Below are 26601 nucleotides of genomic sequence, written 5' to 3'. Positions count from 1 at the left end.
TTGCAAACATTTCTAAACTTGTTTTTGCTTTGTCATTATGGGGTTTTGTGTGTAGATTGATGAGGGGGGGAAAATAATGTAATCCATTTCAGAATAAGGCTGTAACATAACAAAATGTGGAATGCACTGTTCAGGAGTCTTCTGGCTTTTATTTATTTATTTTTTTCATCTTTATTTAACCAGGTAAGCCAGTTGAGAAGAAGTTCTCATTTACAACTGTGACCTGGCCAAGATAAAGCAAAGCAGTGCGATAAAAACAACAAACACAGAGTTACATATGGAATAAACAAAATGTACAGTCAATAACACAATCTATATACAGTGTGTGCAAATGTAGTACGTTATGGAAGTAAGGCAATAAATAGGCCATAGTGCAACATAATTAAAATGTAGTATTAACACTGGAGTGATAGATGTGCAGAAGATGATGTGCAAATAGAGATACTGGGGTGCAAATTAGCAAAATAAATAACAATGTAAATAACAATATGGGGATGAGGTAGTTGGGTGGGCTAATTACAGATGGGCTGTGTACAGGTGCAGTGATCGGTAAGCTGCTCTGACAACTTGGGGCTTGGGGGTAGAAGCGATACCGGAGTGCCAAGTCTAGGTCCAATAGGCTTCTTAATAGCTTCTACCCCCAAGCCATAAGACTCCTGAACAGCTAATCATGGCTACCCGGACTATTTGCATTGTCTCCCCCACCCCACCCTACCCCCTCTATTACGCTGCTGCTACTCTGTTTATTATCTATGCATAGTCACTTTAACTCTACCCACATGTACATATTACCTCAATTACCTCAACTAACCGGTGCCCCCGCACATTGACTGTACCGGTACCCCCTGTATATAGCCTCCCTACTGTTCTTTTATTTTACTGCTGCTCTTTAATTCTTTGCTTTTTTTTGTTTCTTTACTTATCTATTTTTTACTTAACACTTATTTTCTTTTTCTGAAAACTGCATTGTTGGTTAAGGGCTTGTAAGTAAGCATTTCACTGTAAGGTCTACACCTGTTGTATTCGGCGCATGCAGCAAATAAAATGTGATTTGATATATATTTTACTGTACTATTATCATAAATATCAAGAGTCTGTTTTGACATGAAAGTACTTTGAATATGAATTGAGAGACTTGGAAAATGTGACACATGCTGAAGCAAATTAACTGAAGCTGGTTTGACAATTACTACTGCTACTACTACTACTACTACTACTACTACTACTACTACTACTACTACTACTACTACTACTACTACTACCACCACCACACATAACAATAAGGAGGTCAGGTTTTTCTCATTTTCAGAATTTGTGTTTATTTAGCGTTAATTGTTGGTCTGTTTTTTTTTTTTTTACAAACATTCTGCCAGCAGGTGAAGTCTACATTTTGACTGCGTTCAAAATGGCACCCTATTACCTAAATAGTGCACTACTTTTGACCATAGTGCACTATATAGGGAATAGGGTGTCATTTTGGAAACATCCTACATTTCTAGAAAGCTTATCATTCATAACAAGTACTGCTCATAATTTACAAACAAGCACGCTTCGAAATAATAAAAAATATTCCCTAAAAGCCAAAATGATCATTAGCCAATGGTGATCAATATGATTATCAGACAAGTTAATTATTTTAACTGCAGTCTCACTCCCACACACACACACACACACACACACACACACACACACACACACACAGTTAAACATTGGAAAAACAACCAGTGCACAAACATATTAATCAAGAAGTAAGTGATAAAGGTGGCTAAAGCTGAAGCAGTATCATTCAGTTCCTAATTACAGTATTGCCTCATGACATGTTATCCTCCTAACTCAATCTACTGTCTACTCAATTACAACAGTATTTAGACCAGATAAATCACTTTGGTTGGGGTTGTGATGGAGTGAGTGGGAAGAGTTCACTAACAGTCAGGACTTTATTTCCATTGGAGATACACAGACGTACAGTAGATGTGTACATAGTGTTAGTACACAGTGAAGGGGTGGAACTGTTACATGATCAAAAAACATAGATCCCTCAAATTCAATTCTGGACCTCGAATCAATTTCCACTTGAGAAACCAGGTAGGTGCAATTAATTATCAGGTAAAACGGAAAACCAGCAGTGGTCCGGACCTCGTACGGTAAGATTTGAAAACCCCTGACATAGATGAACACCCAGACAAGACATGACTGAGAAACAGTTTTTCTCAAATAAATATATGTTCTTGCATATATACATATATACCGTAAATATATACAGTATAGCGTGGTTAATAGAGCAAGTGTCAAAGATAGGAGACATTACATAGTTGCTGTGTGTGTAATTTGCCAGCCACTACTTAAGCAATTTAGTATTTCTGACAAAATAAAAGTATGTAATTAAGTTAAATACATTTGCATATTGGTTGCAATAAAAACGTTTTCATACAAATGAAATACAAAACAACAAAATGAGGTTACTAACTTTTTGCTCTGGCCAAGTAAATAGCTTACAATTAACTTTATATATTGTATGTCCAATCAATCACCTCAGATTAGGGCCGAGATTCAATTATTTTAAAGGCAATGTTACTGCGTTTGCAGAGATCGCATTCAAGGTAAACGCTGCAGAGGTCGGCTCAATTGGATATTACCTTTAAATGTCAAGCACGCGCTACACCATTGTTTAAAATTGAATCGCAGCCTAGTTATTAAGATTAGTGACACGTGATTGGATGGTGACCCTCCTGACTGGAGTCTGGTCTGCCATCCGATTGGCCACCAACTCCTGTAACTGCAGCGCCCCTCCGCCAATAAAAATGAAAGCTGGGCAAACGGGGCCGGAGCAATCGACAGGCCCCTCCCACAGAGGACGGAGCGAGTGGGCATCGTAGAAAGTGACGCGACCCTTCTCAAAGTCAAGGCACACCCCGAGCCTGGGAGGCAGGGGGTAGGTGAGGCCCGTAGGCGAGGAGGCTGGGCTGTTGCCGTTGGCGATGGTGGGGCTGCGGCGGGGGCTGGTGCCGTTGCAACCGTGGTTGTTATGATGGTTGGGAGCCTGGGGCAGGAAGATCTTGCCCATGCCCATTGTGAGGAAAGAGAAGGAGGGAGGGGAGTCCAGGGAATCCTCTGCCCCACTGTCATGGCCACTGTCTGGGTCATAGCTACAGCGGGAGGCAGAGAGAGAGAGAGAGAGAGAGAGAGCGAGAGCGAGAGCGAGAGCGAGAGCGAGAGCGAGAGCGAGAGCGAGAGCGAGAGCGAGAGCGAGAGCGAGAGCGAGAGCGAGAGCGAGAGCGAGAGAGAGAAAGAAATAGAGAGTGCTGAGTCATACACACACATACACAACTAGGGCCCGTATACATAAAGCGTCTCAGAGTAGGAAGGTTGATCTCAGGTCCCCCCTGTCCATGTAATCTTATTCATTATGCTGTAAAAGGCTAAACTGATCCTAGACCAGCACTCCTACCCTGATGTAAGTCAGTCTCTCCTCAACATATTTTCCATTGACTACTTCCTGTTCTCCCTGCACTTTATAGCCTCAACCTCCAGCACCACTCACCGGGGACTGGCCATGTCTTGGGGAAGGTGAAACCACTCCTGTAGTTTGGCCTCTAGGCCCACTCCCACCTGTGTAACAGATAGAGAGAGGCACTGAAAGGGGGCAGCAACATACAGTGGGGTCCAAAATTATTGGCACCCTTGATAAATATGAACAAAAAAATACTGTAAAATAAAAAATAAAAATACTATATTGTATGCTAAAAAAAAGTGGGAGAATTATACAATTGCTCAGAGAAAGAGATTCTGTTTAACAGGTAATACATAAAAAAAAAAAGATATCTATATATACAGTGCATTTGGAAAGTATTCAGACCCCTCGACTTCTTTTCCACATTTTGTTATGTTACAACCTTATTCTAACATTTGTTAAATTGTTTTTTCCCCTCATCAATCTACGCACATTACACCATAATGACAAAGCAAAAACAGGTTTTTATTTATTTTTTCACATTTACATAAGTATTCAGACAATTTACTCAGTACTTTGTTGAAGCACCTTTAGCAGCGATTACAGCCTCAAGTATTTTTGGGTATGACGCTACAAGCTTTGCACACCTGTATTTAGGGAGTTTCTCCCATTCTTCTCTGCAGATCCTCTCAAGCTCTGTCAGGTTGGATGGGGAGTGTTGCTGCACAGCTATTTTCAGGTTAAAGTCTGGGCTCTGGCTGGGCCACTCAAGGACATTCAGAGACTTGTCCCGAAGCCACTACTGCGTTGTCTTGACTGTGTGCTTAGGGTCGTTGTCCTGTTGGAAGGTGAACCTTCGCCCCAGTCTGAGGTCCTGAGCGTTCTGGAGCAGGTTTTCATCAAGGATCTCTCTGTACCTCGATCCTGACTAGTCTCCCAGTCCCCACAGCATGATGCTGCCACCACCATGCTTCACCGTAGGGATGGTATTGGCCAGGTGATAAGCGGTGCCTGGTTTCCTCCTGACCTGACAGTTGGCATTCAGGCCAAAGAGTTCAATCTTGGCTTCATCAGACCAGAGAATCTTGTTTTTTCATGGTCTGAGAGTCCTTTAGGTGCCTTTTGGCAAACTCCAAGCGGGCTGTCATGTGCCTTTTACTGAGGAGTTGCTTCCGTCTGGCCACTCTACCATAAAGGCCTGATTGGTGGAGTGCTGCAGAGATGGTTGTCCTTCTGGAAGGTTCTCCCATCTCCACAGAGGAACTCTGTAGCTCTGTCAGAGGGACCATCAGGTTCTTGGTCACCTCCCTGACCAAGACCCTTCTCCCCCGATTGCTCAGTTTGGCCGGGCGGCCAGCTGTAGGAAGAGTCTTGGTGGTTCCAAACTTCTTCCATTTAAGAATGATGGAGGCCACTGTGTTCTTGGAGACCTTCAATGCTGCAGAAATGTTTTGGAACCCTTCCCCAGATCGGTGCCTCAACACAATCCTGTCTCGGAGCTCTACGGACAATTCCTTCGACCTCATGGCTTGGTTTATGCACTGTCAACTGTGGGACCTTATAAATATGTGTGCCTTTCCAAATCATGTCCAATCAATTGAATTTACCACAGGTGGACTCCAATAAAGTTGTAGAAACATCTCAAGGATGATCAATGGAAACAGGATGCACCTGAGCTCAATTTCGAGTCTCATAGCTAAGGGTCTGAATACTTATGTAAATAAGGTATTTCTGTTTTTTTGTTTTAATACAAACATTTCTATAAACCTGTTTTCAATTTGTCATTACAGGGTATTGTGTGTAGATTGATGAGGGAAAACAATTATTTAATCAATTTTAGAATAAGGCTGTAACGTAACAAAGTGGAAAAAGTGAAGGGGTTTAAATACTTTCCGAATGCACTATATATATATATATATATATATATATATATATATATATATACAGTGGGGAGAACAAGTATTTGATACACTGCCGTTTTTGCAGGTTTTCCTACTTACAAAGCATGTAGAGGTCTGTCATTTTTTATCATAGGTACACTTCAACTGTGAGAGACAAAAAATCCAGAAAATCATATTGTATGATTTTTAAGTAATTAATTTACACTTTATTGCATGACATAAGTATTTGATACATCAGAAAAGCAGAACTTAATATTTGGTACAGAAACCATTGTTTGCAATTACAGAGATCATACGTTTCCTGTAGGTCTTGACCAGGTTTGCACACACTGCAGCAGGGATTTTGGCCCACTCCTCCATACAGACCTTCTCCAGATCCTTCAGGTTTCGGGGCTGTCGCTGGGCAATACAGACTTTCAGCTCCCTCCAAAGATTTTCTATTGGGTTCAGGTCTGGAGACTGGCTAGGCCACTCCAGGACCTTGAGATGCTTCTTACGGAGCCACTCCTTAGTTGCCCTGGCTGTGTGTTTCGGGTCGTTGTCATGCTGGAAGACCCAGCCACGACCCATCTTTGATGCTCTTACTGAGGGAAGGAGGTTGTTGGCCAAGATCTCGCGATACATGGCCGCATACATCCTCCCCTCAATACGGTGCAGTCGTCCTGTCCCCTTTGCAGAAAAGCATCCCCAAATAATGATGTTTCCACCTCCATGCTTCACGGTTGGGATGGTGTTCTTGGGGTTGTACTCATCCTTCTTCTTCCTCCAAACACGGCGAGTGGAGTTTAGACCAAAAAGCTATATTTTTGTCTCATCAGACCACATGACCTTCTCCCATTCCTCCTCTGGATCATCCAGATGGTCATTGGCAAACTTCAGACGGGCCTGGACATGCGCTGGCTTGAGCAGGGGGACCTTGCGTGCGCTGCAGGATTTTAATCCATGACGGCGTAGTGTGTTACTAATGGTTTTCTTTGAGACTGTGGTCCCAGCTCTCTTCAGGTCATTGACCAGGTCCTGCCGTGTAGTTCTGGGCTGATCCCTCACCTTCCTCATGATCATTGATGCCCCACGAGGTGAGATCTTGCATGGAGCCCCAGACCGAGGGTGATTGACCGTCATATTGAACTTTTTCCATTTTCTAATAATTGCGCCAACAGTTGTTGCCTTCTCACCAAGCTGCTTACCTATTGTCCTGTAGCCCATCCCAGCCTTGTGCAGGTCTACAATTTTATCCCTGTACAGTGAGGGAAACAAGTATTTGATCCCCTGCTGATTTTGTACGTTTGCCCACTGACAAAGAAATGATCAGTCTATCATTTTAATGGTAGGTTTATTTGAACAGTGAGAGACAGAATAACAACAAAAAAATCCAGAAAAACGCATGTCAAAAATGTTATAAATTGATTTGCATTTTAATGAGGGAAATAAGTATTTGACCCACTCCCAGGTGTCTTTTATACAGGTAACGAGCTGAGATTAGGAGCACACTCTTAAAGGGAGTGCTCCTAATCTCAGTTTGTTACCTGTATAAAAGACACCTGTCCACAGAAGCAATCAATCAATCAGATTCCAAACTCTCCACCATGGCCAAGACCAAAGAGCTCTCCAAGGATGTCAGGGACAAGATTGTAGACCTACACAAGGCTGGAATGGGCTACAAGACCATCGCCAAGCAGCTTGGTGAGAAGGTGACAACAGTTGGTGCGATTATTCACAAATGGAAGAAACACAAAATAACTGTCAATCTCCCTCGGCCTGGGGCTCCATGCAAGATCTCACCTCGTGGAGTTGCAATGATCATGAGAACGGTGAGGAATCAGCCCAGAACTACACGGGAGGATCTTGTCAATGATCTCAAGGCAGCTGGGACCATAGTCACCAAGAAAACAATTGGTAACACACTACGCTGTGAAGGACTGAAATCCTGCAGCGCCCGCAAGGTCCCCTTGCTCAAGAAAGCACATATACAGGGCCGTCTGAAGTTTGCCAATGAACATCTGAATGATTCAGAGGAGAACTGGGTGAAAGTGTTGTGGTCAGATGAGACCAAAATCGAGCTCTTTGGCATCAACTCAACTCGCCGTGTTTTGAGGAGGAGGAATGCTGCCTATGACCCCAAGAACACCATCAAACATGGTGGTGGAAACATTATGCTTTGGGGGTGTTTTTCTGCTAAGGGGACAGGACAACTTCACCGCATCAAAGGGACGATGGACGGGGCAATGTACCGTCAAATCTTGGGTGAGAACCTCCTTCCCTCAGCCAGGGCATTGAAAATGGGTCGTGGATAGGTATTCCAGCATGACAATGACCCAAAACACACGGCCAAGGCAACAAAGGAGTGGCTCAAGAAGAAGCACATTAAGGTCCTGGAGTGGCCTAGCTAGTCTCCAGACCTTAATCCCATAGAAAATCTGTGGAGGGAGCTGAAGGTTCGAGTTGCCAAACGTCAGGCTCGAAACCTTAATGACTTGGAGAAGATCTGCAAAGAGGAGTGGGACAAAATCCCTCCTGAGATGTGTGCAAACCTGGTGGCCAACTACAAGAAACGACTGACCTCTGTGATTGCCAACAAGGGTTTTGCCACCAAGTACTAAGTCATGTTTTGCAGAGGGGTCAAATACTTATTTCCCTCATTAAAATGCTAATCAATTTATAACATTTTTGACATGCGTTTTTCTGGATTTTGTTGTTGTTATTCTGTCTCTCACTGTTCAAATAAACCTACCATTAAAATTATAGACTGATAATTTCTTTGTCAGTGGGCAAACATACAAAATCAGCAGGGGATCAAATACTTTTTTCCCTCACTGTATATATTAGTCAACAACCTGGTTGCCTCTGCCATGAGGCTGAAACTTGGCCGCAAGTGGATCTTGCAGAGGGTAGTGCGTACGGCCCAGTACATCACTGGGGCCAAGCTTCCTGCCATCCAGGACCTCTATACCAGGCGGTGTCAGAGGAAGGCCCTCAAAATTGTCAAAGACTCCAGCCACCCTAGTCATAGACTGTTCTCTCTGCTACCGCACGGCAAGCGGTACCGGAGTGCCAAGTCTAGGTCCAAAAGACTTCTCAACAGCTTCTACCGCCAAGCCATAAGACTCCTGAACAGCTAATCATGGCTACCCAGACTATTTGCACTTTTTACGCTGCTGCTACTCTGTTAATTATTTATGCATAGTCACTTTAACTCTACCCACATGTACATATTACTTCAACTACCTCAACTAGCCGGTGCCCCCGCACATTGACTCTGCACCGGTACACCCCTGTATATATAGCCTCCCTACTGTTATTTTATTTTACTTCTGCACTTTTTTCTCAACACTTTTTTGTTGTTGTTCTATTTAACTTTTTTATTAAAAATAAATGCACTGTTGGTTAAGGGCTGTAAGTAAGCATTTCACTGTAATGTCTACACCTGTTGTATTCTGCGCATGTGGCCAATACATTTTGATTTGATTTGATTTGATCTTCCAGCAAGACAATAACCCCAAGCACACATCAAAATCAACAAAGAAATGGTCAATTGACCACAAAATCAACATTTTGCAATGGCAATCTCAGTCTCCAGACTAGAGATCTTCACGGATCCACCCGTACCCGAATGCCCGAGGCCCGATCCGAGTAGGTCCGGATCCAGAATTCTAAATAATGTCACAGGTCTGGGTCAGATCTGATATGATTGTCAAGGGTCTCGGGTATGTGTAATTTTAACTGACTTGTCCAAAAGGACCTGTACAGATCCGAAAGTGACTGCTGCATTAGAGAGGGAGAGAGAGACATTGTATAATTTATGCTGCCGCCCCCGCCTGCTAGAGCGGAACCTTTCTCTCCCTCACGCTTTATCAGCTCCAGTTAATAAAATAGCTTAAAAATGGACTTTTCTTCTGCTTCCCTCACTGGGATCGGATCAGACCGGGTCTGGATCTGACCAGGTCTATGTGGAACAGGTCTAGTTGTCCTCGAGTCCGTTCGGAACGGGTCTCTATAATTAAAACATGTATTTTTGCATATCGGGTCCGGGTGGGAAAGCCTAGGTCCATTTCAGAACGTGTCAATTTTTTTTGACCCGTGAAGACCTCTACTCCATACTTGAAAATCATTGATAACCTGTGGTTCGAATTGAAGAGGGCAGTCCATAAGTACAGACCAAACATATCAAGGATCTGGAAAATTTCTGTATGGAGGAATGGACTACGATCCCTCCCAATGTGTTGTCCAATCTCATAAAACATTTTAGGCTCAGTGCTGTTATCTTCGCAAGGTGAGGTATTGAAAGGTATTGAAAACAGGGGTGGCAACAATTTTGACCCTTATCTTTTTGAGAAAAATATAAATATTACTTGTTAAACAAAATCTCTTTCTCTGAGCAATTATATTAGCGTAAAATAATATAATTTCCCGATTTTCTGGAGCATACAATATTTTCATTGTTGGACATAAAAGACTGTAAAAACCCCAGGAAATCAGCTCCAAGTGATTTTCATTTAAGACATCTGTTCCCAAGTACTCTCACGCATAATAGAGAGACGTGCTCATATACAAATGTAAGCAAGGTTTGAAATTATTATGTTTTAGTATCTGTTTGGGCTTCTTGCGGTCAATTTGCAGTCAATTTATTTGTAATTATGTTCCAGCCCCCCAACCATCCGCTCTTGAAAAAAATTGGCCTGCGGCTGAATCTAGTTGCTGATCCCTGCCCTATGCACTTGTGGATATTTGAGAGGATTTGATTGGTATAAGCAATATGGTTTAACTTCCACCTAGCAGAAGGCAAGGTGGAGCTATTACCAAATTGATTTCACCTGTCATATCCTCTCAGATCTCCATAAGTGAATACGGCACAGGGCTTATGAGACGATTTGGGATTGGGCCAAACTCTCCTCCCAGCCGTTCCACTTACCTTGACCAGATAGGAGCCGGGCTCCACTGAGCATGCCCAGTAGTGCCTGCCCTGGGTGATGGCCACGTCGCCCACCAGGAGGTCTGCAGTCAGGTGACAGGAAGTGAGCGCTCGGTCGGCGGCCTGCAGCAGTGACAGGCCGGGGACGCTCCGGGCGCAGCGCTGCTCCTTACTCACCACCAGCCGGTCGGCATGGAGACCCCAGCGAGAGTCCAGGTAGAAATTTAACACTGAGAGAGGAGGGCAGGGGAGGATAGGGAGGTGGAGGGAGGGGGAAGGAGAGGGGGAAGGAGAGAGAGAGGGAGGGTGGAAGGAGCAGTGATTTTGCAGGAAATAGAGAAGAGGGAAGAGGAGGGTTTTGATGAGATAGAGTAGAGAAGCGAAGTAGGAGAGAGGGAAGAGGAGAAGGGCACAGAGGAGGTAAATACAGGGTAGTGCTGAGCGATTAGTGCTTTTTGAGGTCGGTTCGGTTTCGATTAGATTATTCAAAAATAATCACATTGTTTTATTTCGGTTTCGATAAAAGAAATTGACATTAAATGCAATATGCATTTTGTGGGTTAAATGTTGTAAAAACACAGAATAAAACAATTCATGATGGTAGTGACTGCTTATCACTTAATTTATTCACATTACTTTAATAAAATATTTGTTTTATTTGACGACTATATTATTTAATTCCAAGTCATCATCTCATCTCTATAGAGCTGCTGCCTATACTGCCTGACAAAATCACTATTTTAGTAGTTCTTCAAAGTAAAAAAGGCATACCTTTATGACTGCTGAAACTATCAATCACTTAGATCATGTATTTTCAGGCTCATGAAGCAACTGCTTTCTATCCCTCTTGATCGCACGTTCTCTCTTGTCTCAGTCTCCGCGTCTGCTCCGCACAGACCAGATAAGTTTAAGCGGGCGCGCAATGGATTATGGTCATTGTAGTTCATTACCCCATTTTCTGCACTAAACTATGTAGAATATTGGCCTGTTGGAAACTACAACTCCCTACTACATCGCACAGTTCAGGCTTGATCTGAGTTATCTCTACAGAAACTGCACATTGAGCTCATAGAAAAAAAACGGAACAAAATGGAATTCAAATAATTGAACCGATGTCGGTCAATTAGTTGTTTAAAAAAAAAATTATTTTGGTTAATCGCTCAGCACTATTACAGGGATAGAGGAGTAATAAGATATAGAATCAGGGCAACAAGGAAAGAACTGAGAGGGTTAACAGAGGAGAGGGATAAAGAACTGGAATGAAGAGAGGAGACATGGACTAGGAGAGAGGGAGTCAAACTGTCTTTCATCAACAAACTAGAAACTGATAGAAAACAGTCAAAGCAGAAGGTCAATCAAAGGAGAAGGATGCATCTTTCCTAAATTGGGATTATTATTGGGATTATTTTGGGGAAATATAGCAGAATAGAAGAATTTACCAGGGGAGACAAGGAATACATTGACCACTCCGGACTTCTCAGACTCATTAGCATAGATCTCAATCAACCAAATCCATTTGTTAAGCCTCAGGTTTTAACAAACAGCAAACCTCATCAACACACTCTGAGATCTCATTATGGGAGAGAGGGAGAAAGAGGGTGTCTGGGAGGACAAGAGATGCATGGTATACATGTAAAAAGAGGTAGAGATATGTGCAAAGCAACAAGAGGAAGAATTCGAAAAGGGTGTCGATGCTCACACTAACAGGCACAGGGAGAAATGTGGATTGGGAGAGTGGATCTAGGAGCGGAATGAGTGAGATGAGGAGAGACATGTGAAGACAGTGTTAAGAGGATGGGTTGGATAGAGAGATGGGATGGGTAAAGAGAGGGATGGGAGGAGAGATGGATGGGAATGGGCAGAAAAATACAGAAATTAGTCATTAAGATGATCTCTATGGATACTGTTCTGATGCATATCAGCTATACCAAGACTTATGATGAGATCGTGTGTGTGTGTGTGTGTGTGTGTGTGTGTGTGTGTGTGTGTGTGTGTGTGCCTATAGAACAGTGTATAAACCTCACCTGGTGCTGGTGGAGTGTGTAGGTACACCTCCTCACTGTACTCCCCGAAGCCCGCCTTGTTGCAGCCTCTCACTCTCAACACATACACACTGTCCATCTCCAACCTGTCAATCACAGCACTGGTTCCGCCCACCTCCTCCAGCCGCTGCCAGCCCCAGCGGGCCGTAGCCAATCGCCCTTGGATACCACCCCTGGCTCCGCCTCCTGGCACCACCCCCCGGCGACGAAACTCCACTGAGAAGTGCCAGGCGGGGGTGGATTCCTGAGGCAGCCGCCAACACAGGAAGAGCTGGTCATAGGCCATGGTCTTTTGGGTGTCAATGACAGGGGCCAGAGGGGCTGATGGGAGAAAACGTTACAGCTGTCAGTCAGATGTTAGATACACAAACATACTCTCTGGCTTGATTACATATGCAATACTACCAACGTTCATTACAGTTTGCTAACGCATAGTTGAAGATACAATATGATGCAGTAATATGACATAATTAATGGTAGACTCAGCGAGAAGATGATGCCACAAGCAGCACCACAGATATTGAGATGAGCGTGATGCAAGACTTTGCTCTCACACAGTCACACAGAGTATCTGCGCATGTGCACTGGTGCGCTTCACACTGCTACAACGTGATAGCTACAGGACCAAAACAGAGTTGTTGCCGAAATTGACACACTACTGCTGTTTATCTTGTGCATCTATTTCATCTTGCCTTTAAATTGAATGACCACCAAAATGTTACATGATTGTATTCTGTAGAATGTGATTTCTCTTACATCCTCTATTTCCACTCCTATAGCCCTCTTTCAATACTCTGGCTCTAACCCTGCTCTCTGGCTGACTCTATCACTCTACGTCTCCATAGCCCCCTCCTTTCTCCTCCTCTCTCTCTGGCTGACTCTATCCCTCTACCCCTCCCTCCTATCCCCTCCTTCATCCTCCTCTCCTCCTCTGTCTCACCCTGGATGAACTGCAGGTCTGTGAGGAGTTTGAGCTCTTTGGAGACGTCCAGCTGGAAGTGTCTGAAGGAGGGATCAGCGGCCAGAGAGAAACACTGCAGCCCCTCGATGGACGTGGATAACCTTGGAGAGAGAGGAGGGAGAGAGAGGAGGGAGAGAGAGAGAGAGAAAGGGAGAGACTTTTAGAATCATTGTTTGGAAGTAGACAAGAAGTCAGAGGAGGAAGGTATGCACTACACAGACTTAACAACTGTATTATTAGGGTAACACGCAATTAGAGTAACTTTAGTTGATAGCAGATAGATTCATCTCGGTTAATCCAGAACTAAAGTCTCACGTAATTGGTCAACTGCTCGATTAAATTCTGGGTCCATACATGTTAAGAGAAGGGACTAAGAGACGCTAGAACGAGGAGCTCCAACTTCTCTCTTTGCAAGTTACGGGCCAAATGCCCCCTCCCCTTCCGAAATCCGAAAGATGCTAATACCAGCGAAATCGTAATTTGTCCAAATAACCAGTGACGAAAAACCCAAACACCGGAACTACTGCTGCTTGTTATCCCACGCAACCCATTCCATTCCCTACAGATTCTACGGTACCAGTTATGTTTATGTAGATCTGTCCACGAGAGATTAGATACTGTAGATTAATGAGAGACTACATACTGTAGCAGTCTACTGTCTACCTGTATAACTACATGTTTCATGCCACTAATCCAGTGTCAGTCTAACAACCCATCATTGGAAACAGTGAACACTGGTTGGAGCACAACTACATAGAACACCATCACTAAAGCCACGCCATGTTATCTTTATCAAACAGGTCTACTGGCTCCCTCTTGTGGCCATTTGTCATTTTGCTGATGATGTGGGATGAGCAGTGAACGCATACACAAAAGAGGGGAAGAAGAACAGACATTGGTAGAAGGAGTGGCTGAGAGGAGGGAGGAGAAATGGAACAATAAGAACAGAGAAACATACAAACAAACAAACAAACAAAGGTACATAAAAATCAACAAACAACAAAACTAGGGAGCTAAACAGCCCTGAGTATTTGCCCAAAATAGCACCCTATTCCCTACAGTGCACTACTTTTGACCACAACTCTATGGGGAATAGTGTGATATTTGTTTAAGAATAGGGTGCTATTTGTATAAGTTTCCACGCTGTCTGCTGTCCAGCCAGTCAGACCTGCTGTGTGTCTGGCGTGCTGCCTGGACGAAGCAGGGCGGGTCCGTCTCCTTCAGCAGCTCCTGGGAGAACGCCATGAGGCCTGCATGTTCTAGCAGGCTCCGCCTCTCCGCCACCTGGCCCGCCAATGCCTCGCCCCGTCTCTGCCGTGCCCCTTCCAGGGCCTGGGCCAATGAGGCGTAGCGCTCAGCGAGGAGGGAGGTCAGGTCTCTCACGCTCTGAGACAGCTGCTCCCGTGCCGCTACACTGTTCGCCTGTGGACAGACAGCAACACACAGGTAGGAGTAGGACCATAGAGATATAATGTATTTAAATCTATATTATTCTAGAATCGTGTTCTATTTCATTCTGTGGTTAAGACTGGCTACGCTGTTCAACATTCAGACAGAAACACACAGGGAGGTTAGGAGGACCACAGAGATTATGTATTAGACAGCAACACACAGATTAGGACCATAGAGCTATGTATTATAAATACAGTTCACATTAGCATATGATGTCTACTGTGGTAAACAATGCTGTCCAAGGTGGTGTGGCCAGTAGGATCAATGAGTTAGCCAACTAACTTGCTTAAATATTATTATATATTATTGCCCGCGCAGTGGAGCTCATATGATGAATTGGCTATTTGTTTACTTAGCCAGCTAACAAGTTGCTTTTTTAAAGAAAACTTGGTCTAATTAACTCAACATCCAAAATAACATATCTAAGTTCAACTTTCTTAATGAATCAATAGTTATTTCTGGTTGTTTATTAAAGTTAGCTGGCTAACTAATTGATCCTCCTTTGTAGTATACCCCTCTGGTGGGATATTTCTGGAGCTCTGCAGACTGCAGTATTATTTAGTTACCTCTGTCTGAGTGATGGCACTCTCCAGCTGTGAGATCTGGCCCAGCACTGTCTCCTGGTTGGACAGAATGTAGTTCATCTCCTTGGTAATCTTGTCCTGTCAAATAAACAGTGACAACAAATAAACAAAGAGTTAATGCCCAGACCAGACCAGACTTCCTCCTAATGCACAACAGTAGCTCTGTATTACCCTACATGTTAACTGTATCTCTTACATACTGGATGATCTAAACCCACAGTTCAATGGCGACTCCTACCCCTTTTCTGTCATGCACTGTACTACTAGACTAACCACCAACCATTGAGGGCCAATCTCCATTGTGTGTGATATCCACTAATGCAATTGAGTATAACAATATTGCCATTTGGGTACTTTTATTCAAAGCAGCTCATAGGTATTACATACATTATTCAGTAAATTCCACAGTATAAGGCCAATGCAGGAACCATGCTACAATCAATTAAGCCATTGCACCCAGATGCCCACCTTGAGTGTCTGGTAGGCCTGGGCGACTGGCGCCACCTTGTGCCCGGCATGGACGCGGCGCAGCTTGCAGAGCGGGCACAGCAACCTCTGGCATGTCCTACAGTAGAAGTGCAGACGCTCCTGGTCATGCTCCGGACACGACAGAACCTGGAGGAGGAGGACAGGCAAGAGGGATGAGAGAGGAGAGAGGGGGGATGAGAGAGAGAGAGAGAGAGAGAGAGAGAGAGAGAGAGAGAGAGAGAGAGAGAGAGAGAGAGAGAGAGAGAGAGAGAGAGAGAGAGAGAGAGAGAGAGAGAGAGAGAGAGAGAGAGAGAGAGAGAGAGAGAGAGAGAGAGAGAGAGAGAGAGAGAGAGAGAGAGAGAGAGAGAGAGAGATGAGAGAGGAGAGAGGAGAGAGAAGAGAGAGATGAGAGAGGAGAGAGGAGAGAGAGAGGGATGAGAGAGGAGAGAGAGATGAGGGAGGAGAGAGAGAGATGAAGGGAGGAGAGAGGGGGATGAGAGAGGAGAGAGAGATGAGGGAGGAGAGAGAGATATGAGGGAGGAGAGAGGGGGATGAGAGAGGAGAGAGAGAGGGATGAGAGAGGGATGAGGGAGGAGAGAGTGATGAGAGAGAGGAGAGAGATGAGGGAGGAGAGAGGGGATGAGAGAGGAGAGAGAGAGAGATAGGGATGAGAGAGGAGAGAGAGGGATGACAGAGGAGAGAGAGATATGAGGGAGGAGAGAGAGTGATGAAGGAGAGGCAGGCCTCACCTTGGGCCTGAAGTTGAGGGTGGGCTGGACGTGTTCGTGCTGGGCGCGCGGTGTTCCCCAGGGGTGGTAGAGCTTGAAACACTCATTACAGAAGCTGGCTTGGCAGTCGGCGCAACCCTTAGTGGCCTCCAGGGACAGGGGAGGCTTGCAAAACTGACACATCACAGCCACACTCCCTAGGCTCACTGTGTGTCTGTACCTAAGAGAGGGGGGGAGGGGAGGAGGGGAGAGAGGGAGGGAGAGGGGGGAGAGGAAGATAGAGAGGGATGAGAGGAGCAGGGGAGAGAGGGAGGGAGACAGGGGAGAGGAAGATAGAGAGGGGGGAGAGGAGGAGGGGAGAGAGGGAGACAGGGAGACAGGGGAGAGGAAGATAGAGAGGGGGAGAGGGGAATGATTAAAGGGAGGAGGGTAGGAGAGAGAGAGCATAGGCGAATTAGGGGAGGATAGTAGTAGAAAGGGGGTGGGCGAAGAAAGGCGAAAGAAAAAGAGACACAAAAAATGATGGAAGGAGAGAACAGGGCCAAGACAGAGCGAGAGGGGATGTGTAGACAGGGTGATAAATAACATAAGAGGTTACTCTACATGGGGAAAATAAGCTGTTAGCAGTTACACTGCAGTAGTCCAGTGTAAGTACAGTGTCTGTCTGCTACAGTAGCTTGCTACAGTGTGTCGCAGTGTCTGGGAGCTCTGCTAATTTCATCTCTAGGTCAGCTCCATGCTGATTAACAAGAGTCAGCACGTGGCACCCTATTCCCTATATAGTGCACTACTTTTGACCAGGGCCCAGACTATTTTTGACCAGGGTGCCATTTGGAAAGCAGTACTTGGACACTCTCACTCACTGTGGCTAAAGGGGCTAAAGACGCTACTAATTGAAATGTTCCACAATAGCATACCCTGCAGCATTTAGGCACGTAACGACCACTATACAGTGTGAATGTGTGTGTGTGTGTGTCACGGGTGAGATCTGAACTGATTGGGAAACAAACGACTTCAACAAACCTAGAGGAAATTCCTTCGCGACTGTGACACTGATTTTGCAGACAAGGTAAGACTGGGCAATATGGCCAAAATATCATATCAAGGTATTTTATGTTTTTGAATAATAAAGTTCTAAATTTGCTTTATGAGAAGTGTGTGACCCTAGGGTGGCAACACATACATTCTAAGTGATTTCAATGGGTCTTTCTCCCTTCTGATTGTTTTATACTGTTCAATTCAAACAACAATTATTTTCAGCATGATCCATTTCTGCATTCCCTGCACTCATTTGAGATCATTTCCACACTGCCACATAGGGCTGCACGATATGGGCAAACAATTTAGGCCTTATTTCAAAATAAAATGTTGCAATTGCGATTTAGAGCAAAACATTTGGGTGAACTGTTGGAATCATGGAAATAGATTGATTATTATAGGTCTATAGTTAGACTATAACAGTGAGCACTTTGAATGCAGTGTTGTTTGACATGACAACGAATAAAAATGCCAGGGAGGAGTTATTGTGACAGGGTAGGAACCAAAGTGATGGTCAGTGTTTCATAAGGGACCCTATAACCTTTGACTACATTTAATGTTTTCTCATAGCTACTTCATGTAGCTAACATATTCATGCTTCGGGTATTCCTCTTTGATTTAGAAGATGCTGTTGCACAAACAACATGCTGATTTAAGTCGCACCATCCCTGGTATTATCAGGCTGTATAGCTAGTTACGTTTGCTCTGACTCAGTACATTTATCAGCTAGCCAGCTAACTAGCGATTAGCATTAGCGGCAAACACGATTTAGGCCCAACTTGCTAAGAAAAGACAAACTAGCCATTTGCAGATGTAAGAAACACAAACTATTAGTGTAATTATAGAACGCTAGTGGATTTATATTAAGAAGCAAAGTGAAAACAGCATTGTTGTCATCAACATTGTTGCATGTGCTGCATTGACCGTGCAGACTAAACGCAAGTGTCTCGTTGTCGAGGAACAACAAATGCGTTCCTTGAATGACAGGGGACAGGGCTAGGTCTGTGTGGAAAGTGGCATGGAGAGAGATGACTCAGGTAGAGAGTAAACTATAAAAATGGACGTTACACATGGTGTATCACATTTAACAAACCAAACATTCAAATACCGTTATAGAAGGTGAAGTAAAAACCCAAACCAGGCCGTGCATCAATACTGGTACATCGTAAAATACGGTATACTGCCCAGGGCTACCTCCTCCCTTACAGAAAAACACAATTTCACATGTGTCAAATCACATGATTTCATGTCGAACAATTCACATGTGATCACGTGTTTTCACATGTGTAGTTTCATGTTATCACATGTTTCTTTACATGATATTACCTTAACTTCACATAAGATCACATGGGATCACATAAAATTCATGTGGTTTTTCCGTAAGAGCTCACAAGTCCATGAGCCGACTCACCTCCACTACGTGTCTGTGCATGCCTGTGCATACGTGCATGTGTGCGTGCGTGTATAAATGTAAGTGTGTATAAGTGTGTGTGTTACCTTTCTACAATGCGCTCCAAGGTGAGGTTACGCAGGCAGTCAGTTAGGCCCTTCTCTCCCAGCTCTACCTCCCTCCCACAGGGCGGGCATGGAAACAACATCGCAGGGGGTGGTTCCTTACGCCGTCGCCCCGGCGACGGATACGTCCCAAATCCTGGACACAGGGTGGCAGAGGGGGAGAAGTCAGTCAGTGGGATGAGGAGAGAGGGATAGGTAAAGAGTGGAGGAAATAGAGAGAAAGAGAGAATCAGAGAAGGATGTGTGTATTCCCATCGCATCCCCAGACTAGTCCTATTGATTGTCACTTGACATTGAATCTAAAGATACATACACACACTCTCTCTCTCACGTGCAAACACACACTCACACACACACACATTACCTGAACGTAGCACGCGGTCGATGGGTCGATGGTCAGCCTTGCAGGGCATGGGCCTGCGTGGCTGGCGGGGAGAGCGGGTGTTGGGGGTGGAGGCAGGAGAGTTGGGCTCGGGTGGCAGCTCCGGAGGAGGGTAGCCATTTTTAACCAGGACCTCGGAGGCACACATCAGGCAGACGCTGTGCTGACATGGCAGGACCACGGGCTGCTTGACGATCTCCTTACACACTGGGCAATGCAGCTCGCACTCCATGCTCTTTACGTTAGACTGGGGAGGAGGGAGAGGTGGAGAGTCAATGAATCACGCAGGTAGATAGACAGACCTGAGGGGGTCCTGTGTGGCTCGGTGGTAGAGCATGGCGCTTGTGACGCCAGGGTTGTGGGTTTGATTCCCATGGGGGACCAGTACAAAAAACGATGAGAATGTGTGCACTCACTACTGTAAGTCGCTCTGGATAAGAGCATCTGGTAAATGACTCAAATGTAATATAATGTAAATGGCGAATCACTTTGATATTCAAGGGAATTAATTAATTGAATTAAAACAAACCCACCTAGAGGGGGTAGAAGGATGAATTTATAGTGTTTGAAAAGAGAACGAAGTAAGTACACAGCACGGGACCAAAATAGAGGAATAACATGAAGAAGAGGTATTGAAATAAAACACATATAAAACAGTTGTACCACCAACTACCATTAACTGCAGCATTCAAGATGCTACAGGCCCTGGTCAAAAATAGTGCACTATATAGGGAATAGAGTGCCATTTGGGATGCAGACATAGTGTGAGAGAGGGAAGAGATTTCTCTAGCTAAGTGTTACCACGTGACAGTTTAACAGTTGTTTTATAAATAGCTGTCCTCAATGGCTGTCAGAGCAGTGGGAGACTCATTAAATATCAATAAGGAAGGAGGACCAGACGTAAATTATTTAATTCCTGCACACGCCTGGTCCGGAGTGTGTGTGGACGTGTTTAACTATTCTTGTGGGGACCAGAAGTATCCTGCAGGACTGTGTGTGTGTGTGTGTGTGTGTGTGTGTGTGTGTGTGTGTGTGTGTGTGTGTGTGTGTGTGTGTGTGTGTGTGTGTGTGTGTGTGTGTGTGTGTGTGTGTGTGCGTGTGTTTGTGTGTGTTTGTGTGTGACGCCTGGTCCCGATGACTTCATTCTACACATGACCACTGCTGTATAGACTGGTGCTGCCTATTGTCACACACACCATACCTGGGCCCGTATTCATAAAGCGTCCTGCAGGAGTGATAATCTAGGATCAGTTCTGCATTTTAGATCATAATAAATAAGATCTACATGGACAGGGGGACCTGATCCTAGATCAGCACACTGAAGCTTTATGAACACAGACCTAGATTGGAAGGATGAATGCACCTGTAATGCTGAAGATAGTGTGTCCCTTAGATCTGGACAGTGGACACTGATAGGTCCAAGACTAGGTGTGTTGCTTCTAATCTGTGGTTGCCCTTGACAGAGGTCTGAGAGATTCAATTCTGGCTAAAACAAATCATAATGAGTAAGATTACATGGACAGGGGGGAACCTGATCCTAGATCAGCATTCCTACTCTGAGTGAAGGAAATGAATGAATGAATGAATTAATTAATTAAATCACCCTTTAAACTGTAGTAAAATCAGTAGCCTAACGGTTGCAGGATGCATCAATACTGATAGCAGCTCTGGTCATAGTCGAAGACGTTGTATAAAAATAAGGGTGGGGGGGAAACAGTGCTCTACTCCAGCAGTCTTTCACTAAGGGATATTTCAGTGGCACAATGACATCATTCCAGGAAAGGGTTCTATGAAATAAGTAATGGAAATGTAGATTCTAGCCAATAAATAGGCTATCCAAAACTCAGCTCCTAAAGCTGAGGCTCCAGAAACTGACTCTCACACACACACTCACTCACTCACTCACTCACTCACTCACTCACTCACTCACTCACTCACTCACTCACTCACTCACTCACTCACACACACACACACACACACACACACACACACACACACACACACACACACACACACACACACACACACTCACACACTGACACTCACAGTGACACACTCACACACACACTGACACACAAGTTAATCAGTACATTAAACTAACCAATATCCATTCTATTGATTGCTCTGATGCAAGGGGAGAGGAGGATGACAACCTTCCTTTGAATTTTCTAAACCAGTCACATCCACTTAAATTACATGATTTGTATTTGATTATAAGCTTTAAGCAACACTATAGCACAGCCTAAATCACTTGATACTTTTCCAACATGACAGTTTTTTTCAATCACTTTGGCACATTTTTCAGATATACAGTGCACTAAGAAAGGATTCAGACACCTTGATTTCTTCCACATTTTGTTACGGCACAGCCTCATTCTAAAATGGATTAAATTGTTTTTTCCCCTCATCAATCTACACACAATACCCCATAATGACAAAGCAAAACAGGTTTTTAGACATTTTGACATATGTATTACTAATAAAAACCGGAAATATCACATTTACATAAGTATTCAGTCCCTTTACTCAGTACTTTGTTAAAAGCACCTTTGGCAGCGATTACAGACTCAAGTATTTTTGGGTATGACGCTAAAAGCTTTGCACACCTGTATTTGCACACCCATTCTTCTCTGCAGATCCTCTCAAGCTCTGTCAGGTTGGATGGGGAGCGTCGCTGCACAGCTATTTTCAGGTCTCTCCAGAGATGTTAAATCGGGTTCAAGTCCGGGCTCTGGCTGGGCCACTCAAGGACATTCAGAGACTTGTCCCGAAGCCACTCCTGCATTTTCTTGGCTGTGTGCTTAGAGTTGTTGTCCTGTTGGAAGGTGAACCTTCGCCCCAGTCTGAGGTCCTTAGTGCTCTGGAGCAGGTTTTCATCAAGAATCTCTTTGTACTTTACTTCGTTCATCTTTCCCTCGATCCTGACTAGTCCCTCAGTCCCTGCCGCTGAAAAACATCCCCACAGCAAGATGGTACCAGCAAGATGGTACCAGGTTTCCTCCAGACGTGACGCTTGGCATTCAGGCCAAAGATTTCAATCTTGGTTTCATCAGAGCAGAGAATCTTGTTTCTCAGTCCTTTAGGTGCCTTTTGGCAAACTCCAAGTGGGCTGTCATGTGCCTTTTACTGAGGAGTGGCTTCCGTCTGGCCTCTCTACCATAAAGGCCTGATTGGTGGAGTGCTGCAGAGATGGTTGTCCTTCTGGAAGGTTCTCCCATCTCCACAGAGGAACTCTGGAGCTCTGTCAGAGTGACCATCGGGTTCTTGGTCACCTCCCTGACCAAGGCCCTTCTCCCCCAATTGCTCAGTTTGGCCGGAGGGCCAGCTCTAGGAAGAGTCTTGGTGGTTCCAAACTTCTTCCATTTAAGAATGATGGAGGCCACTGTGTTCTTGGGGACCTTCAATGCTGCAGACATTTTTTGGTACCATTCCCCAGATCTTTGCCTCGACACAATCCTGTCTCGGAGCTCTACGGCCAATTCCTTCGACCTCATGGCTTGGTTTTTGCTCTGACATGCACTGTCAACTGTGAGACCTTATATAGACATGTGTGTGCCTTTCCAAATCATGTCCAATCAATTGAATTTAACACAGGTGGACTCCAATAAAGTTGTAGAAACATCTCAAGGATGATCAATGGAAACAGGATGCACCTGAGCTCAATTTCGAGTCTCATAGCAAAGGGTCTGAATACTTAAGTAAATAAGGTATTTCTGTTTTTTATTTTTAATACATTTGCAAAAAATTCTAAAAACCTGTTTTCACTTTGTCATTATGGGGTATTGTGTGTAGATTTATTTTAATTTATTATAGAAAAAGGCTGTAACGTAACAAAATGTGGAAAAAGTCAATGGGTCTGAATACTTTCCAAATGCACTGTAAGTGGTATTTAAAAAAAAATCTAAGTACAAAACTCTAAACTGATAACACTTGTAATGGCCCCTATCTTTTTTAAATAACTTTTGATTGTGCATTCATTGGGGTTTCACATATCTTTCACCACTGAGTCATTCATGCAAAATCCAAGTTTTCCGTGAAATACCATGAGCACATTTTATTTAGTCTCCAATACCTCAGATAATGATAGGCTCACCATTTAGTCATTTTAACTACCATTTAATCCAATAGCCAAATAATACAAGATACACATTTCGAAACTGTTCTTTTTGAAGTGCTGAATAGAAAGAATAGTAGATGGTAAATATAAATTTCCATACAGTATTTGACTATAGAAAGCAAAGGTAACCTGCCTAAATGATTACCGCCCCGTAGCCCTCACGTTGGTAGCCATGAAGTGCTTTGAAAGGCTGGTCATGGCTCACATCAACACCATCATGCCGGAATCACTAGACCCACTCCAATTCGCATACCGCCCCAACAGATCCACAGATGACGCAATCTCAATCGCACTCCACACGGCCCTTTCCCACCTGGACAAAAGGAACACCTATGTGAGAATGCGGTTCATTGACTACAGCTCAGCGTTCAACACCATAGTGCCCACAAAGCTCATCACTAAGCTAAGGACCCTGGGACTAAACACCTCCCTCTGCAACTGGATCCTGGACTTCCTGACGAGCTGCCCTCAGGTGGTAAGGGTAGGAAACAACACATCTGCCACGCTGTTCCTCAACACTGGGGCCCCTCAGGGGTGCGTGCTTAGTCCCCTCCTGTACTCCCTGTTCACCCACGACTGCGTGGCCAAGCACGACTCCAACACCATCATTAAGTTTGCTGACGACACAACAGTGGTAGGCCTGATCACCGACAACGATGAGACAGCCTATAGGGAGGAGGTCAGAGACCTGTCAGTGTGGTGCCAGGACAACAACCTCTCCCCCAATGTGAGCAAGACAAAGGAGCTGATCGTGGACTATAGGAAAAGGAACGCCGAACAGGCCCCCATTAACATTGACAGGGCTGAAGTGGAGCGGGTCGAGAGTTTCAAGTTCCTGGTGTCCACATCACCAACGAACTATCATGGTCCAAACAAACCAAGACAGTTGTGAAGAGGGCACGACAACACCTTTTCCCCCTCATGAGACTAAAAAGATTTGGCATGGGTCTCCAGATCCTCAAAAAGTTATACAGCTGCACCATCGAGAGCATCCTGACAGGTTGCATCATCGCCTGGTATGGCAACTGCTCGGCATCTGACCGTAAGGCGTTACAGAGGGTAGTGCGTACGGCCCAGTACATCACTGGGGCCAAGCTTCCTGACATCCAGGACCTATATACTAGGCGGTGTCAGAGGAAGGTCCAAACATTTTTCAAAGACTCCAGTCACCCAAGTCATAGACTGTTCTCTCTGCTACAGCACGGCAAGTGGTACCGGAGCACTATGTCTAGGACCAAAGGCTCCTTAACAGCTTCTACCCCCAAGCCATAAGACTGCTGAACAATTAATCAAATGGCCACCCGGACTATTTACATTGACGGTAAGGTCTACACCTGTTGTATTTGCCGCATGTGACAAATAAAATTTGATTTGATTATAACTTGACATACGCCATTTTTATATCATTTGTATCCAATGGCAGGTTGTGAGTATGTTGGGAAATATGTCAGTCTTACGGTTTCATTATCCTTATACAGTACAAACGTAGGACAAATCATCAGAAATATGGGGTAATGTAAAGCAGTTAAAATAAATACAAAATAAGAAGTTTTATTGTCACATATTGTAGCATGGTGTTGTATGTCATTTCTGGCCCTTGCAACATTGTACAAGTTCACCTTTTCTATGTGTTTCTATACAATATCTCCTATCTCTCTGCTCGACAAAATTAATCAGCTTACAGTGTATCATTGAAATTCAGATAATGAGTGGAATATATTGTTATATACAACCCATGTAGTTTAGCAGTGCATTGTACACTACACTATAATTACAAATGGTAGCACATAAGAGTGACTCTTTCCACTTTGAAGCACACTGGCTTATGGAGAATGATTGTGTCGTATTTACAGTCACATCCATATACAGTATGATTTCGTTTTACCTTCCAACATAAATTGGTGTCTAATTGATACATTTATGAGGTAAAAATATAGAAATATACAGTTATCAAACTATACACGGGGCCCCGTGTAGCTCAGTTGGTAGAGCATGGCGCTTGCAACGCCAGGGTTGTGGGTTAGTTTCCCACGGGGGCCAGTATGAAAATGTATGCACTCACTAACTGTAAGACACTCTGGATAAGAGCGTCTGCTAAATGACTAGAATTTAAAATGTATATATGTTAACTAGGCACTACATCAGTTTAGTTCGGTAGGTAACAGTTTTGAGCAGTTTGATTAAGTGATAATTAATTGTAGTGTTAACACATGATAAGAATATCATATCAAAAGTAGGCTTAAAGTGAATATTGCATTTTGAAAAGCTGATACTTCAATTGAATATGCATCCAAATTGAAAGAGTGATTTGTTGCAGTGAACAAGTGACTTTGTGAATTCGTTTGTTGTACTTGGTATAAACATTTTTTTTTATTAGTTTTGAAACATGAGCTATTTTGATGATCTGTTTAGATTTTTGTGCTCAGAGTTATGAAAATGTATCACATACTTGTGAAAATTGCACCAAAGTGATATTTTAAAAAAATATAAATGTATATGATGCCAAGCCATTCACACACACATCACATCACATCATAAAACATGCTAATATAAATGTATATGAAGCGAAGCCATTCACACACACATCACATCACTTCATAAAACATGCAGATCTGAAGGTCAAAGAAAGATCATTTATAATTTACCAGCACGATATGGTTCGAGTCACGCTGTCTCTATGTCATTCACCAATGTCAACTCCGTCCAGTCCTTTCTTGTTCTATTCAAAACAGCGGCCGAGTAAACTAGCAATATGCTAGCAAGGCTATGCTACGCTGGGTACAATCCACTGACGCCCACAAATTATTTGTCCAAATAGGACCTACATTCCATATTACAGCCCAAATTGCTTCGCAATGCGATGTCTGTCTGTCACCGGCTTGTTTTCCAGAACACGCGTTGTGCTACAGCGCATTTCTTACCTTCAGCTGGAATCTAGGCGCCATGATAGGAAGGTTTCTTCCACGGTAATCGGAGCGATGCTACCTGATGGGATACTAGAAACTGAAAGAGGGAGGGGGGAATTTCTTCCCAACTACAAGGAGGTGTAACAT

General features: G+C 44.1%; 1 pseudogene across 1 annotated transcript; it reads right to left on the bottom strand.

Moving 5' to 3' along the window:
• Positions 1–2686: 2686 nt before the first annotated feature.
• On the bottom strand, positions 2687–26601 carry LOC311125411 (tripartite motif-containing protein 46-like; annotated as a pseudogene). The gene is made up of 12 exons: positions 26470–26601; positions 19414–19678; positions 19032–19185; positions 16518–16716; positions 15769–15915; positions 15283–15378; positions 14433–14686; positions 13244–13365; positions 12286–12624; positions 10262–10491; positions 3542–3609; positions 2687–3146 (listed from the first exon to the last, which is right to left on the bottom strand). The product of its transcript is annotated as a tripartite motif-containing protein 46-like (transcript).

This window comes from Coregonus lavaretus (assembly GCF_964263955.1).
Source record: "Coregonus lavaretus genome assembly, chromosome: 3".
Taxonomy (NCBI): Eukaryota; Metazoa; Chordata; class Actinopteri; order Salmoniformes; family Salmonidae; genus Coregonus; species Coregonus lavaretus.
This window is presented reverse-complemented; position numbering and strand designations above follow the sequence as displayed.